Source organism: Somniosus microcephalus, chromosome 29 (genome assembly GCF_052327205.1).
Source record: "Somniosus microcephalus isolate GS21.2 chromosome 29, FLI_Smic_1.0, whole genome shotgun sequence".
Taxonomy (NCBI): domain Eukaryota; kingdom Metazoa; phylum Chordata; class Chondrichthyes; order Squaliformes; family Somniosidae; genus Somniosus; species Somniosus microcephalus.
In genome coordinates, this window is record NC_141015.1 from 4,410,364 (window position 1) to 4,425,427 (window position 15,064).

At 42.9% G+C, this 15,064-nt stretch overlaps 3 non-coding genes across 3 annotated transcripts; all 3 read left to right on the plus strand.

The window, feature by feature from the left end:
- Positions 1 to 351: 351 nt before the first annotated feature.
- trnag-ucc (transfer RNA glycine (anticodon UCC)) lies at positions 352 to 423 on the plus strand. Its single transcript has one exon. It is a non-coding gene; the product is annotated as a tRNA-Gly (tRNA).
- Positions 424 to 2,353: 1,930 nt separating this feature from the next.
- trnag-ucc (transfer RNA glycine (anticodon UCC)) lies at positions 2,354 to 2,425 on the plus strand. The gene has a single exon. It is a non-coding gene; the product is annotated as a tRNA-Gly (tRNA).
- A 1,892-nt stretch (positions 2,426 to 4,317) lies between these two features.
- On the plus strand, positions 4,318 to 4,389 carry trnag-ucc (transfer RNA glycine (anticodon UCC)). The gene has a single exon. It is a non-coding gene; the product is annotated as a tRNA-Gly (tRNA).
- Positions 4,390 to 15,064: the final 10,675 nt, after the last annotated feature.

Here is a 15,064-nt window from a genome sequence, read left to right on the forward strand (position 1 = left end):
CAGGGTACTGAATTTGGATGATCAGCCATGATCTCATTAAATGGTGGAGCAGGCTCGAGGGGCCGAATGGCCTACTCCTGCTCCTATATTCTATGTTTCTCCCTTAAAATTGATCTTCAATTCATTTTTGTGGATTATTGTTTTAAGTCATAAAGGACTTTAAAATAATAAATGGGGTGAGGGCTCAGTCTAAGCAAGATAACTATTCACAGTGGCCATTGTTAATTGTAGGGAAAGTGCCTCAGCATCGTGCTTACGCTCTGATTAAAATGAATTCAAAATATCGTATTTGTCCCGCTGAAGATCCGAAAGAAGTGGTTAGTCTGTAAATATAAGATGCAGCTTATGTGAGCGATGGTGGTATAGTGGTGAGCATAGCTGCCTTCCAAGCAGTTGACCCGGGTTCGATTCCCGGCCATCGCAACCGAGATATTTTTAACCCCTTGCAGGTCAGAACTGATTTATGGGAGACCTTACAACAGGATTTTATAACAAATAAAAATCTTAATTACAATTGACAGAATACTTTCATCAACTAATAAATGGGTTCTCAGTCAGAAGCAATATTAAAAATGGTAGTTAAATAAACTTTAATCCTCCATGATTGTCCATCCATAATACAGCTGCCTGTCAGTGCTGTGTTATTTCAGCCTCCAGACTGTATTGAAAGCGATAGCATTGCCCTCAAATAGCCCAGAATCCCGGACACAGCAACACACGTGTTGGGAAGCTCACCCTGGCTACACAAGGACACTCAGTATTACACCACCCACAATGGGACACACACACAATGACACACAGAAAACCAGCAAGAGGCTTTCAGGACACACAAAGGGAGGGCTAGAGAAAGACACTGAGGATACCAGAGAGAGACAGACAAACAGACTGAGTAACACGAGCCAGAGACTGAGGGAAAGACAGAGACTGCGAGAGAGACAGAGGGAGAGCTAGACAGACAGGGAAAGAGAGACTGAGAGGAAGGGAGGGACTGGTATGAAGATGTTTTCTGTTGTGTAAATGTGTTCCCTATTATGCAAAGGTGTGCCCTGTTGTGTAAAGATGTTCCCTGTTGTGTAAAGGTGTTCCCTGTTGTGTAAAGTTGTTCCCTGTTGCGTAAAGGTGTTCCCTGTTGTACAAAGGTGTTCCCTGTTGTTTAAACATGTTCGCTGTTGTGTAAAGGTGTTCCCTGTTGTGTAAAGGTGTTCCCTGTTGCGTAAAGTTGTTCCCTGTTGCGTAAAGGTGTTCCCTGTTGTACAAAGGTGATCCCTGTTGTTTAAACATGTTCCCTGTTGTGTAAACGTGTTCCATGTTGTGTAAAGATGTTCCCTGTTGTATAAATATGTTCCTTGTTGTGTAAAGATGTTTCCTGTTGTATAAAGATGTTACCTATTGTATAACTGTGTTCCCTGTTGCGAAAAATTTCTCCCTGTTGTGGAAATGTGTTCCCTGTTGTGTACATGTGTTCCCTGTTGTGTAAAGGTGTTCCCTGTTGTATAAATGTGTTCCCTGTCGTGTAAATGTGTTCCCTTTTATGTAAAGATGTTCCCTGTTGTGTAAAGGTGTTCCCTGTTGCGTAAAGGTGTTCCCTGTTGTATAAATATATTCCTTATTGTGTAAAGATGTTTCCTGTTGTATAAAGATGTTACCTATTGTGTAACTGTGTTCCTTGTTGCGAAAAATTGCTCCCTGTTGTGGAAATGTGTTCCCTGTTGTGTACATGTGTTCCCTGTTGTGTAAAGGTGTTCCCTGTTGTATAAATGTGTTCCCTGTTGTGTAAAGGTGTTCCCTGATGTGTAAATGTGTTCCCTGTTGTGTAAAGGTGTTCCCTGTTGTGTAAAGGTGTTCCCTGATGTGTAAATGTGTTCCCTGTTATGTAACGATGTTCCCTGTTGTGTAGATGTGTTCCCTGTTGTGTAAAGGTGTTCCCTGTTGTATAATGATGTTCCCTGTTGTGTAACGGCCTGAATGAATATCATAGAAACATAGAAGATAGGAGCAGGGACAGGGTACTGAATTTGGATGATCAGCCATGATCTCATTAAATGGTGGAGCAGGCTCGAGGGGCCGAATGGCCTACTCCTGCTCCTATATTCTATGTTTCTCCCTTAAAATTGATCTTCAATTCATTTTTGTGGATTATTGTTTTAAGTCATAAAGGACTTTAAAATAATAAATGGGGTGAGGGCTCAGTCTAAGCAAGATAACTATTCACAGTGGCCATTGTTAATTGTAGGGAAAGTGCCTCAGCATCGTGCTTACGCTCTGATTAAAATGAATTCAAAATATCGTATTTGTCCCGCTGAAGATCCGAAAGAAGTGGTTAGTCTGTAAATATAAGATGCAGCTTATGTGAGCGATGGTGGTATAGTGGTGAGCATAGCTGCCTTCCAAGCAGTTGACCCGGGTTCAATTCCCGGCCATTGCAACCGAGATATTTTTAACCCCTTGCAGGTCAGAACTGATTTATGGGAGACCTTACAACAGGATTTTATAACAAATAAAAATCTTAATTACAATTGACAGAATACTTTCATCAACTAATAAATGGGTTCTCAGTCAGAAGCAATATTAAAAATGGTAGTTAAATAAACTTTAATCCTCCATGATTGTCCATCCATAATACAGCTGCCTGTCAGTGCTGTGTTATTTCAGCCTCCAGACTGTATTGAAAGCGATAGCATTGCCCTCAAATAGCCCAGAATCCCGGACACAGCAACACACGTGTTGGGAAGCTCACCCTGGCTACACAAGGACACTCAGTATTACACCACCCACAATGGGACACACACACAATGACACACAGAAAACCAGCAAGAGGCTTTCAGGACACACAAAGGGAGGGCTAGAGAAAGACACTGAGGATACCAGAGAGAGACAGACAAACAGACTGAGTAACACGAGCCAGAGACTGAGGGAGAGACAGAGGGAGAGCTAGACAGACAGGGAAAGAGAGACTGAGAGGAAGGGAGGGACTGGTATGAAGATGTTTTCTGTTGTGTAAATGTGTTCCCTATTGTGTAAATGTGTTCCCTATTATGCAAAGGTGTGCCCTGTTGTGTAAAGTTGTTCCCTGTTGCGTAAAGGTGTTCCCTGTTGTACAAAGGTGTTCCCTGTTGTTTAAACATGTTCGCTGTTGTGTAAAGGTGTTCCCTGTTGTGTAAAGGTGTTCCCTGTTGCGTAAAGTTGTTCCCTGTTGCGTAAAGGTGTTCCCTGTTGTACAAAGGTGTTCCCTGTTGTTTAAACATGTTCCCTGTTGTGTAAACGTGTTCCATGTTGTGTAAAGATGTTCCCTGTTGTATAAATATGTTCCTTGTTGTGTAAAGATGTTTCCTGTTGTATAAAGATGTTACCTATTGTATAACTGTGTTCCCTGTTGCGAAAAATTTCTCCCTGTTGTGGAAATGTGTTCCCTGTTGTGTACATGTGTTCCCTGTTGTGTAAAGGTGTTCCCTGTTGTATAAATGTGTTCCCTGTCGTGTAAATGTGTTCCCTTTTATGTAAAGATGTTCCCTGTTGTGTAAAGGTGTTCCCTGTTGCGTAAAGGTGTTCCCTGTTGTATAAATATGTTCCTTTTTGTGTAAAGATGTTTCCTGTTGTATAAAGATGTTACCTATTGTGTAACTGTGTTCCCTGTTGCGAAAAATTGCTCCCTGTTGTGGAAATGTGTTCCCTGTTGTGTACATGTGTTCCCTGTTGTGTAAAGGTGTTCCCTGTTGTATAAATGTGTTCCCTGTTGTGTAAAGGTGTTCCCTGATGTGTAAATGTGTTCCCTGTTGTGTAAAGGTGTTCCCTGTTGTGTAAAGGTGTTCCCTGATGTGTAAATGTGTTCCCTGTTATGTAACGATGTTCCCTGTTGTGTAGATGTGTTCCCTGTTGTGTAAAGGTGTTCCCTGTTGTATAATGATGTTCCCTGTTGTGTAACGGCCTGAATGAATATCATAGAAACATAGAAGATAGGAGCAGGGACAGGGTACTGAATTTGGATGATCAGCCATGATCTCATTAAATGGTGGAGCAGGCTCGAGGGGCCGAATGGCCTACTCCTGCTCCTATATTCTATGTTTCTCCCTTAAAATTGATCTTCAATTCATTTTTGTGGATTATTGTTTTAAGTCATAAAGGACTTTAAAATAATAAATGGGGTGAGGGCTCAGTCTAAGCAAGATAACTATTCACAGTGGCCATTGTTAATTGTAGGGAAAGTGCCTCAGCATCGTGCTTACGCTCTGATTAAAATGAATTCAAAATATCGTATTTGTCCCGCTGAAGATCCGAAAGAAGTGGTTAGTCTGTAAATATAAGATGCAGCTTATGTGAGCGATGGTGGTATAGTGGTGAGCATAGCTGCCTTCCAAGCAGTTGACCCGGGTTCGATTCCCGGCCATCGCAACCGAGATATTTTTAACCCCTTGCAGGTCAGAACTGATTTATGGGAGACCTTGCAACAGCATTTTATAACAAATAAAAATCTTAATTACAATTGACAGAATACTTTCATCAACTAATAAATGGGTTCTCAGTCAGAAGCAATATTAAAAATGGTAGTTAAATAAACTTTAATCCTCCATGATTGTCCATCCATAATACAGCTGCCTGTCAGTGCTGTGTTATTTCAGCCTCCAGACTGTATTGAAAGCGATAGCATTGCCCTCAAATAGCCCAGAATCCCGGACACAGCAACACACGTGTTGGGAAGCTCACCCTGGCTACACAAGGACACTCAGTATTACACCACCCACAATGGGACACACACACAGAAAACCAGCAAGAGGCTTTCAGGACACACAAAGGGAGGGCTAGAGAAAGACACTGAGGATACCAGAGAGAGACAGACAAACAGACTGAGTAACACGAGCGAAAGACAGAGACTGCGAGAGAGACCGAGGGAGAGATAGACAGACAGGGAAAGAGAGACTGAGAGGAAGGGAGGGACTGGTATGAAGATGTTTTCTGTTGTGTAAATGTGTTCCCTATTATGCAAAGGTGTGCCCTGTTGTGTAAAGATGTTCCCTGTTGTGTAAAGGTGTTCCCTGTTGTGTAAAGTTGTTCCCTGTTGCGTAAAGGTGTTCCCTGTTGTACAAAGGTGTTCCCTGTTGTTTAAACATGTTCGCTGTTGTGTAAAGGTGTTCCCTGTTGTGTAAAGGTGTTCCCTGTTGTGTAAAGTTGTTCCCTGTTGCGTAAAGGTGTTCCCTGTTGTACAAAGGTGTTCCCTGTTGTTTAAACATGTTCCCTGTTGTGCAAACGTGTTCCATGTTGTGTAAAGATGTTCCCTGTTGTATAAATATGTTCCTTGTTGTGTAAAGATGTTTCCTGTTGTATAAAGATGTTACCTATTGTATAACTGTGTTCCCTGTTGCAAAAAATTTCTCCCTGTTGTGGAAATGTGTTCCCTGTTGTGTACATGTGTTCCCTGTTGTGTAAAGGTGTTCCCTGTTGTATAAATGTGTTCCCTGTTGTGTAAATGTGTTCCCTGTTATGTAAAGATGTTCCCTGTTGTGTAAAGGTGTTCCCTGTTGCGTAAAGGTGTTCCCTGTTGTATAAATATGTTCCTTATTGTGTAAAGATGTTTCCTGTTGTATAAAGATGTTACCTATTGTATAACTGTGTTCCCTGTTGCGAAAAATTTCTCCCTGTTGTGGAAATGTGTTCCCTGTTGTGTACATGTGTTCCCTGTTGTGTAAAGGTGTTCCCTGTTGTGTAAATGTGTTCCCTGTTGTGTAAAGAAGTTCCCAATTGTGCAAAGATCTTCTCTGTTGAGTAAATATATTCTCTGTTGTGTAAAGATTTTCTCTGTTGTGTAAAGCTGTTCTGTTGTGTAAATATATTTTCTGTTGTGTAAAGGCGTTCCCTCGTGTGCAAATATGTTTCCAGTAGTGTAAAGATGTTCTCTGTTATGTAAACTTGATGTAAGTAAAATATAAAGTGTGATAAAAAAAATAAGTGCGCTGCAACAGATATTTCTCGTTGGTGTAAATCAAAATGTAAATAGCAGAAGATGGTTTTGATTCATTGATCTCTGGGTAATGGGCCGATCACGCTTCCACTGCGCCACTCTGCTGTGGGTGACAGTTACCGCCAGATGCCTGTCAGTGCTAAGTGTTAGCGAGACAAATTTCAGCCTCCAGATTGTATTGAAAGCGATAACACTGAGGAAACCATAGAGAGGCACAAAGGTGTTCCCTGTTGTGTAAATGTGTTCCCTATTGTGCAAAAGTGTTCCCTGTTGTGCAAATGTGTTCCCTGTTGTGTAAAGGTGTTCCCTGTTGTGGAAATGTGTTCCGTATTGTTTAAGGATTCTCCCTGTTGTGTAAAGATTTTCCCTGTTGTGTAAATGTGTTCCCTGTTGTTATAATGTGTTCCCTGCTGTGTAAATGTGTTCCCTGCTGTGTAAAGGTGTTCCCTGTTGTGTAGATGCGTTCCCTGCTGTGTAAAGGTGTTCCCTGCTGCATAAAGGTGTTCCCTGTCGTGTAGATGCGTTCCCTGTTATGTAAAGGTGTTCCCTGTTGTGTAAATGTGTTCCCTGCTGTGTAAGGGTGTTCCCTGTTGTGTACATGCGTTTACTGTTGTTTAAATGTGTTCCCTGCTGTGTAAAGATGTTTCCTGCTGTGCAATGATGTTCCCTGTTGTGTAGAAGTGTTCCCTGCTGTGTAAAGGTGTTCCCTGATGTGTGAATGTGTTCCCTGTTGTATATAGGTGTTTCCTGTTGTGTAGATGTGTTCCCTGTTGTGTAGATGTGTTCCCTGTTGTGTAAATGTGTTCCCTGTTGAGTAAATGTGTTCCCTGCTGTGTAAAGCTGTTCCATGTTGTGTAGATGTGTTCTCGGTTGTGTAAAGGTGTTACCTGTTGTGTAAAGATGTTCCCTGTTGTTCAAAGGTGTTCCCTGTTGTGTAAATGTGTTCCCTGCTGTTTAAAGTTGTTCCCTGTTGTGTAGATGCGTTTCCTGTTGTGTATATGTGTTCCCTGTTGTGTAGATGTGTTCCCTGTTGTGTTCATGTGTTCCCTGTTGTGTAGATGTGTTTCCTGTTGTGTTCATGTGTTCCCTGTTGTGTTCATGTGTTCCCTGTTGTGTAAAGGTGATCCCTGTTGTGCAAAGATGTTCCCTGTTGTGTAAAGCTGTTCACTGTTGCATAAAGGTGTTCCGTGTTGTACAAAGGTGTTCCCTGTTGTTTAAACATGTTCCCTGTTGTGTAAAGGTGTTCCCTGTTGTTCAAAGGTGTCCCCTGTTTTCTAAAGATGTTCCCTGTTATGTAAACGTGTCCCCTGTTGTGTAGATGTGTTCCCTGTTGTGTAAATATGTTCCCTGTTGTGTAGATGTGTTCCCTGTTCTGTTCATGTGTTCCCTGTTGTGTTCATGTGTTCCCTGTTGTGTAAAGGTGATCCCTGTTGTGCAAAGATGTTCCCTGTTGTGTAAAGCTGTTCACTGTTGCATAAAGGTGTTCCGTGTTGTACAAAGGTGTTCCCTGTTGTTTAAACATGTTCCCTGTTGTGTAAAGGTGTTCCCTGCTGTTTAAAGGTGTTCCCTGTTGTGTAGATGCGTTTCCTGTTGTGTATATGTGTTCCCTGCTGTGTAAAGATATTCTCTGCTGTGTAAAGATGTTCCCTGTTGTGTAGATGTGTTCCCTGCTGTGTAAAGATGTTCCCTGCTGTGTAAAGGTGTTCCCTGTTGTGTAAAGATGTTCCCTGCTGTGTAAAGGTGTTCCCTGTTGTGTAGATGCGTTTCCTGTTGTGTAAATGTGTTCCCTGCTGTGTAAAGGTGTTCCCTTTTGTGTAAAGGTGTTCCCTGTTGTGTAAAGAAGTTCCCTGTTGTGTAAAGATGTTCCCTGCTGTGAAAAGGTGTTCCCTGTTGTGTAATTGTGTTCCCTGCTGTGTAAAAGTGTTCCCTGTTATGTAGATGCGTTCCCTGTTATGTAAAGCTGTTCCCTGTTGTGTAAATGTGTTCCCTGCTGTGTAAGGGTGCTCCCTGTTGTGTAGATGCGTTTCCTGTTGTTTAAATGTGTTCCCTGCTGTGTAAAGATGTTTCCTGCTGTGCAATGATGTTCCCTGTTGTGTAGAAGTGTTCCCTGCTGTGTAAAGGTGTTCCCTCATGTGTGAATGTGTTCCCTGTTGTATATAGGTGTTTCCTGTTGTGTAGAGATGTTCCCTGTTGTGTAGATGTGTTCCCTGTTGTGTAAATGTGTTCCCTGTTGTGTAGATGTGTTCCCTGCTGTGTAAAGGTGTTCCCTTTTGTGTAAAGGTGTTCCCTGTTGTGTAAAGAAGTTCCCTGTTGTGTAAAGATGTTCCCTGCTGTGAAAAGGTGTTCCCTGCTGTGTAAAAGTGTTCCCTGTTGTATAAAGATGTTCCCTGTTGTATAAAGATGTTCCCTGCTGTGTAAAGGTGTTCCCTTTTGTGTAAAGATGTTCCCTGTTGTATAAAGATGTTCCCTGCTGTGTAAAGGTGTTCCCTTTTGTGTAAAGATGTTCCCTGTTGTATAAAGATGTTCCCTTTTGTGTAAATGTGTTCCCTATTGTGTAAAGGTGTTCCCTGTTGTGTAAATGTGTTCCCTGCTGTGTGAAGGTGTTCCCTGTTGTGTAAATGCGTTCCCTGTTTTTGAAATGTGTTCCCTGTTGTGTAAAGGTGTTCCCTGTTGTGTAAAGATGTTCCCTGTTGTGTAGATGTGTTCCCTGTTGTGTAAAGGTGTTCCCTGTTGTATAAAGGTGTTCCCTGTTGTGTAAAGGTGTTCCCTGTTGTGTAAAGGTGTTCTGTGTCACTGTCCGTCTCCTCACCGTGACCTTGTGCCTGGGTTTCACTGTGGCCAAGAGCACCATCTGGTGGTGGAGAGGCGGTGCTGCAGGAATGTGTTGAAAGGGGAAAGTCGAGGCTGCTGCCTGTTTGCAGCAGTTGCAGCTTATGTTGGTGCGAATAAAATGATTTGAAAATTGTGTCGCAGGTTTTGTGTTTACTGCAGGTAGGCAGTTGATGTAAGTAAAGTGTAATAAAAATAAGTGCGATGTGATCGTGGGCAGCAACAGATCTTTCTTGTTGGTGTAAATCAGAATGTAAATAGCAGAGGATGGTTTCGATCCATCGACCTCTGGGTTATGGGCCCAGCACGCTTCCGCTGCGCCACTCTGCTACAGGGTACAAGACGACTCCAGCTACCTGTCAGTGCTAAGTGTTGGGAGACAAATTTCAGCCTCCAGACTGTATTGAAAGCGATGACACTGAGGAAACCAGAGAGAGACAGACAAACAAACTGAGTAACACGAGGAAGAGACTGAGGGAAAGTCGGAGACTGCGGGAGAGACAGAGGGAGAGAGAGACAGGCAGGGTTAAGGAGACTTTGAGGAAGGGTGAGAATGGTATGATGGTGCTTCGTGTTGTGAAAAGATGTTCCCTGTTGGGTAAAGTTGTTCCCTGTTGTGTAAACGTGTCCCCTGTTTTCTAAAGATGTTCCCTGTTATGTAAACGTGTCCCCTGTTGTGTAGATGTGTTCCCTGTTGTGTAAATATGTTCCCTGTTGTGTAGATGTGTTCCCTGTTGTGTTAAGGTGTTCCCTGTTGTGTAGATGTGTTCTCTATTGTGTAAATGTCTTCCCTGTTGTGTAAAGGTGTTCCCTGTTGTGTAAAGCTGTTCCCTGTTATGTAAATACGTTCCCTGCTGTGTAAATGTGTTCCCTATTGTATAAAGGTGTTCCCTGTTGTGTAAATGAGTTCCCTGTTGTGTTCATGTGTTCCCTGTTGTGTTCATGTGTTCCCTGTTGTGTAAAGGTGATCCCTGTTGTGTAGATGTGTTCCCTGTGGTGTAAATGTGTTCCCTGTTGTGTAAAGATGTTCCCTGTTGTGTAGATGTGTTCCCTGTAGTGTAAAGGTGTTCCCTGTTGTATAAAGATGTTCCCTGTTGTGTAAAGGTGTTCCCTGTTGTGTGAAGCTGTTCCCTGTTGTGTAGATGTGTTCCCTGTTGTGTAAAGGTGTTCCCTGTTGTGTAAAGATGTTCCCTGTTGTGTAGATGTGTTCCCTGTTGTGTAAAGGTGTTCCCTGTTGTGTAAAGGTGTTCCCTGTTGTGTAAAGATGTTCCCTGTTGTGTAGATGTGTTCCCTGTTGTGTAAAGGTGTTCCCTGTTGTGTAGATGTGTTCCCTGTTGTGTAAAGGTGTTCCCTGTTGTGTAAAGATGTTCCCTGTTGTGTAGATGTGTTCCCTGTTGTGTAAAGGTGTTCCCTGTTGTGTAAAGATGTTCCCTGTTGTGTAGATGTGTTCCCTGTTGTGTAAAGTTGTTCCCTGTTGTGTAAATGTGTTCCCTGTTGTGTAAAGGTGTTCCCTGTTGTGTAAAGATGTTCCCTGTTGTGTAGATGTGTTCCCTGTTGTGTAGATGTGTTCCCTGTTGTGTAGATGTGTTCCCTGTAGTGTAAAGGTGTTCCCTGTTGTGTAAAGATGTTCCCTGTTGTGTAGATGTGTTCCCTGTAGTGTAAAGGTGTTCCCTGTTGTGTAAAGATGTTCCCTGTTGTGTAAAGATGTTCCCTGTTGTGTAAAGGTGTTCCCTGTTGTGTAAAGATGTTCCCTGTTGTGTAGATGTGTTCCCTGTAGTGTAAAGATGTTCCCTGTTGTGTAAAGGTGTTCCCTGTTGTGTAAAGATGTTCCCTGTTGTGTAGATGTGTTCCCTGTAGTGTAAAGATGTTCCCTGTTGTGTGAAGCTGTTCTGTGTCACTGTCTGTCTCCTCACTGTGACCATGTGAGGTGTTTTACTGTGGCCAAGAGCACCATCTGGTGGTGGAGAGGCGGCGCTGCAGGAATGTGTTGAAAGGGGAAAGTCGAGGCTGCTGCCTGTTTGCAGCAGTTGCAGCTTATGTTGGTGCGAATAAAATGCTTTGAAAATTGTGTCGCAGGTTTTTGTGTTTATTGCAGGTAGGCAGTTGATGTAAGTAAAGTGTAATAAAAATAAGTGCGATGTGATCGTGGGCAGCAACAGATCTTTCTTGTTGGCGTAAATCAGAATGCAAATAGCAGAGGATGGTTTCGATCCATCGACCTCTGGGTTATGGGCCCAGCACGCTTCCGCTGCGCCACTCTGCTACTGGGTGCAAGTCATCTCCAGCTGCCTGTCAGTGCTAAGTGTTAGCGAGACAAATTTCAGCCTCCAGACTGTATTGAAAGCGATAACACTGAGGAAACCAGAGAGAGACAGACAAACAAACTGAGTAACACGAGGAAGAGACTGAGGGAAAGTCGGAGACTGCGGGAGAGACAGAGGGAGAGAGAGACAGGCAGGGTTAAGGAGACTTTGAGGAAGGGTGAGAATGGTATGATGGTGCTTCGTGTTGTGAAAAGATGTTCCCTGTTGCGTAAAGTTGTTCCCTGTTGTGTAAACGTGTCCCCTGTTTTCTAAAGATGTTCCCTGTTATGTAAACGTGTCCCCTGTTGTGTAGATGTGTTCCCTGTTGTGTAAATATGTTCCCTGTTGTGTAGATGTGTTCCCTGTTGTGTTAAGATGTTCCCTGTTGTGTAAAGCTGTTCCCTGTTATGTAAATACGTTCCCTGCTGTGTAAATGTGTTCCCTATTGTATAAAGGTGTTCCCTGTTGTGTAAATGAGTTCCCTGTTGTGTTCATGTGTTCCCTGTTGTGTAAATGAGTTCCCTGTTGTGTTCATGTGTTCCCTGTTGTGTTCATGTGTTCCCTGTTGTGTAAAGGTGATCCCTGTTGTGTAGATGTGTTCCCTGTAGTGTAAAGGTGTTCCCTGTTGTGTGAAGGTGTTCCCTGTTGTGTAAAGATGTTCCCTGTTGTTTAGATGTGTTCCCTGTAGTGTAAAGGTGTTCCCTGTTGTGTAAAGATGTTCCCTGTTGTGCAGATGTGTTCCCTGTAGTGTAAAGGTGTTCCCTGTTGTGTAAAGATGTTCCCTGTTGTGCAGATGTGTTCCCTGTAGTGTAAAGATGTTCCCTGTTGTGTAGATGTGTTCCCTGTTGTGTAAAGATGTTCCCTGTTGTATAAAGGTGTTCCCTGTAGTGTAAAGGTGTTCCCTGTTGTGTAAAGGTGTTCCCTGTAGTGTAAAGATGTTCCCTGTTGTGTAAAGATGTTCCCTGTAGTGTAAAGGTGTTCCCTGTTGTGTAAAGGTGTTCCCTGTAGTGTAAAGATGTTCCCTGTTGTGTAAAGATGTTCCCTGTAGTGTAAAGATGTTCCCTGTTGTGTAAAGATGTTCCCTGTTGTGTAAAGGTGTTCCCTGTAGTGTAAAGGTGTTCCCTGTTGTGTAAAGGTGTTCCCTGTAGTGTAAAGGTGTTCCCTGTTGTGCAAAAGTGTTCCCTGTTGTATAAAGATGTTCCCTGTTGTGTAGATGTGTTCCCTGTTGTGTAAAGATGTTCCCTGTTGTGTAAAGGTGTTCCCTGTAGTGTAAAGGTGTTCCCTGCTGTGTAAAGATGTTCCCTGTAGTGTAAAGATGTTCCCTGTTGTGTAAAGATGTTCCTTGTTGTGTAAATGTGTTCCCTGTAGTGTAAAGGTGTTCCCTGCTGTGTAAAGGTGTTCCCTGTAGTGTAAAGATGTTCCCTGTTGTGTAAAGATGTTCCCTGTTGTGTAGATGTGTTCCCTGTAGTGTAAAGGTGTTCCCTGTTGTGTAAAGGTGTTCCCTGTAGTGTAAAGGTGTTCCCTGTTGTGTAAAGATGTTCCCTGTTGTGTAAAGATGTTCCCTGTTGTGTAGATGTGTTCCCTGTTGTGTAAAGATGTTCCCTGTTGTGTAAAGATGTTCCCTGTTGTGTAGATGTGTTCCCTGTTGTGTAAAGGTGTTCCCTGTAGTGTAAAGGTGTTCCCTGTTGTGTAAAGATGTTCCCTGTTATGTAGATGCGTTCCCTGTTGTGTAAAGATGTTCCCTTTTGTGTAAAGGTGTTCCCTGTTGTGTAAAGATGTTCCCTGTTGTGTAGATGTGTTCCCTGTAGTGTAAATGTGTTCCCTGTTGTGTAAAGATGTTCCCTGTTGTGTAGATGTGTTCCCTGTTGTGTAAAGGTGTTCCCTGTTGTGTAGATGTGTTCCCTGTTGTGTAAAGATGTTCCCTGTTGTGTAAAGATGTTCCCTGTTGTGTAAAGATGTTCCCTGTTGTGTAGATGTGTTCCCTGTAGTGTAAAGGTGTTCCCTGTAGTGTAAAGGTGTTCCCTGTTGTGTAGATGTGTTCCCTGTAGTGTAAAGGTGTTCCCTGTTGTGTAAAGATGTTCCCTGTTGTGTAGATGTGTTCCCTGTAGTGTAAAGGTGTTCCCTGTTGTGTAAATGTGTTCCCTGTTGTATAAAGATGTTCCCTGTTGTGTAAAGGTGTTCCCTGTTGTGTGAAGCTGTTCCCTGTTGTGTAAAGATGTTCCCTGTTGTGTAGATGTGTTCACTGTTGTGTAAAGGTGTTCCCTGTTGTGTAAAGGTGTTCTGTGTCACTGTCCGTCTCCTCACTGTGACCTTGTGAGGTGTTTTACTGTGGCCAAGAGCACCATCTGGTGGTGGAGAGGCGGTGCTGCAGGAATGTGTTGAAAGGGGAAAGTCGAGGCTGCTGCCTGTTTGCAGCAGTTGCAGCTTATGTTGGTGCGAATAAAATGCTTTGAAAATTGTGTCGCAGGTTTTTGTGTTTATTGCAGGTAGGCAGTTGATGTAAGTAAAGTGTAATAAAAATAAGTGCGATGTGATCGTGGGCAGCAACATATCTTTCTTGTTGGCGTAAATCAGAATGTAAATAGCAGAGGATGGTTTCGATCCATCGACCTCTGGGTTATGGGCCCAGCACGCTTCCGCTGCGCCACTCTGCTACTGGGTACAAGACGTCTCCAGCTGCCTGTCAGTGCTAAGTGTTGGGAGACAAATTTCAGCCTCCAAACTGTATTGAAAGCGATAACACTGAGGAAACCAGAGAGAGACAGACAAACAAATTGAGTAACATGTGGAAGAGACTGAGGGAAAGTCGGAGACTGCGGGAGAGACAGAGGGAGAGAGAGACAGGCAGGGTTAAGGAGACTTTGAGGAAGGGTGAGAATGGTATGATGGTGCTTCGTGTTGTGAAAAGATGTTCACTGTTGGGTTAAGTTGTTCCCTGTTGTGTAAACGTGTCCCCTGTTTTCTAAAGATGTTCCCTGTTATGTAAACGTGTCCCCTGTTGTGTAGATGTGTTCCCTGTTGTGTAAATATGTTCCCTGTTGTGTAGATGTGTTCCCTGTTGTGTTCATGTGTTCCCTGTTGTGTAAAGGTGATCCCTGTTGTGCAAAGATGCTCCCTGTTGTGTAAAGCTGTTCACTGTTGCATAAAGGTGTTCCGTGTTGTACAAAGGTGTTCCCTGTTGTGTAAAGGTGTTCCCCGTTGTGTAAAGTTGTTCCCTGTTGCGTAAAGGTGTTCCCTGTTGTACAAAGGTGTTCCCTGTTGTTTAAACATGTTCCCTGTTGTGTAAAGGTGTTCCCTGTTGTGTAAAGGTGTTCCCTGTTGTTTAAACATGTTCGCTGTTGTGTAAAGGTGTTCCCTGTTGTGTAAAGGTGTTCCCTGTTGTGTAAAGTTGTTCCCTGTTGCGTAAAGGTGTTCCCTGTTGTACAAAGGTGTTCCCTGTTGTTTAAACATGTTCCCTGTTGTGTAAACGTGTTCCGTGTTGTGTAAAGATGTTCCCTGTTGTATAAATATGTTCCTTGTTGTGTAAAGATGTTTCCTGTTGTATAAAGATGTTACCTATTGTATAACTGTGTTCCCTGTTGCGAAAAATTTCTCCCTGTTGTGGAAATGTGTTCCCTGTTGTGTACATGTGTTCCCTGTTGTGTAAAGATGTTCCCTGTTGTGTAGATGTGTTCCCTGTTGTGTAAATGTGTTCCCTGTTGTATAAAGATGTTCCCTGTTGTGTAAAGGTGTTCCCTGTTGTGTAAAGGTGTTCCCTGTTGTGTAAAGGTGTTCCCTGTTGTATAAAGATGTTCCCTGTTGTATAAAGATGTTCCCTGTTGTGTAAAGGTGTTCCCTGTTGTGTAAAGGTGTTCCCTGTTGTGTAAAGATGTTCCCTGTTGTGTAAAGATGTTCCCTGTTGTATAAAGATGTTCCCTGTTGTGTAAATGTGTTCCCTGTTGTATAAAGATGTTCCCTGTTGTGTAAAGGTGTTCCCTGT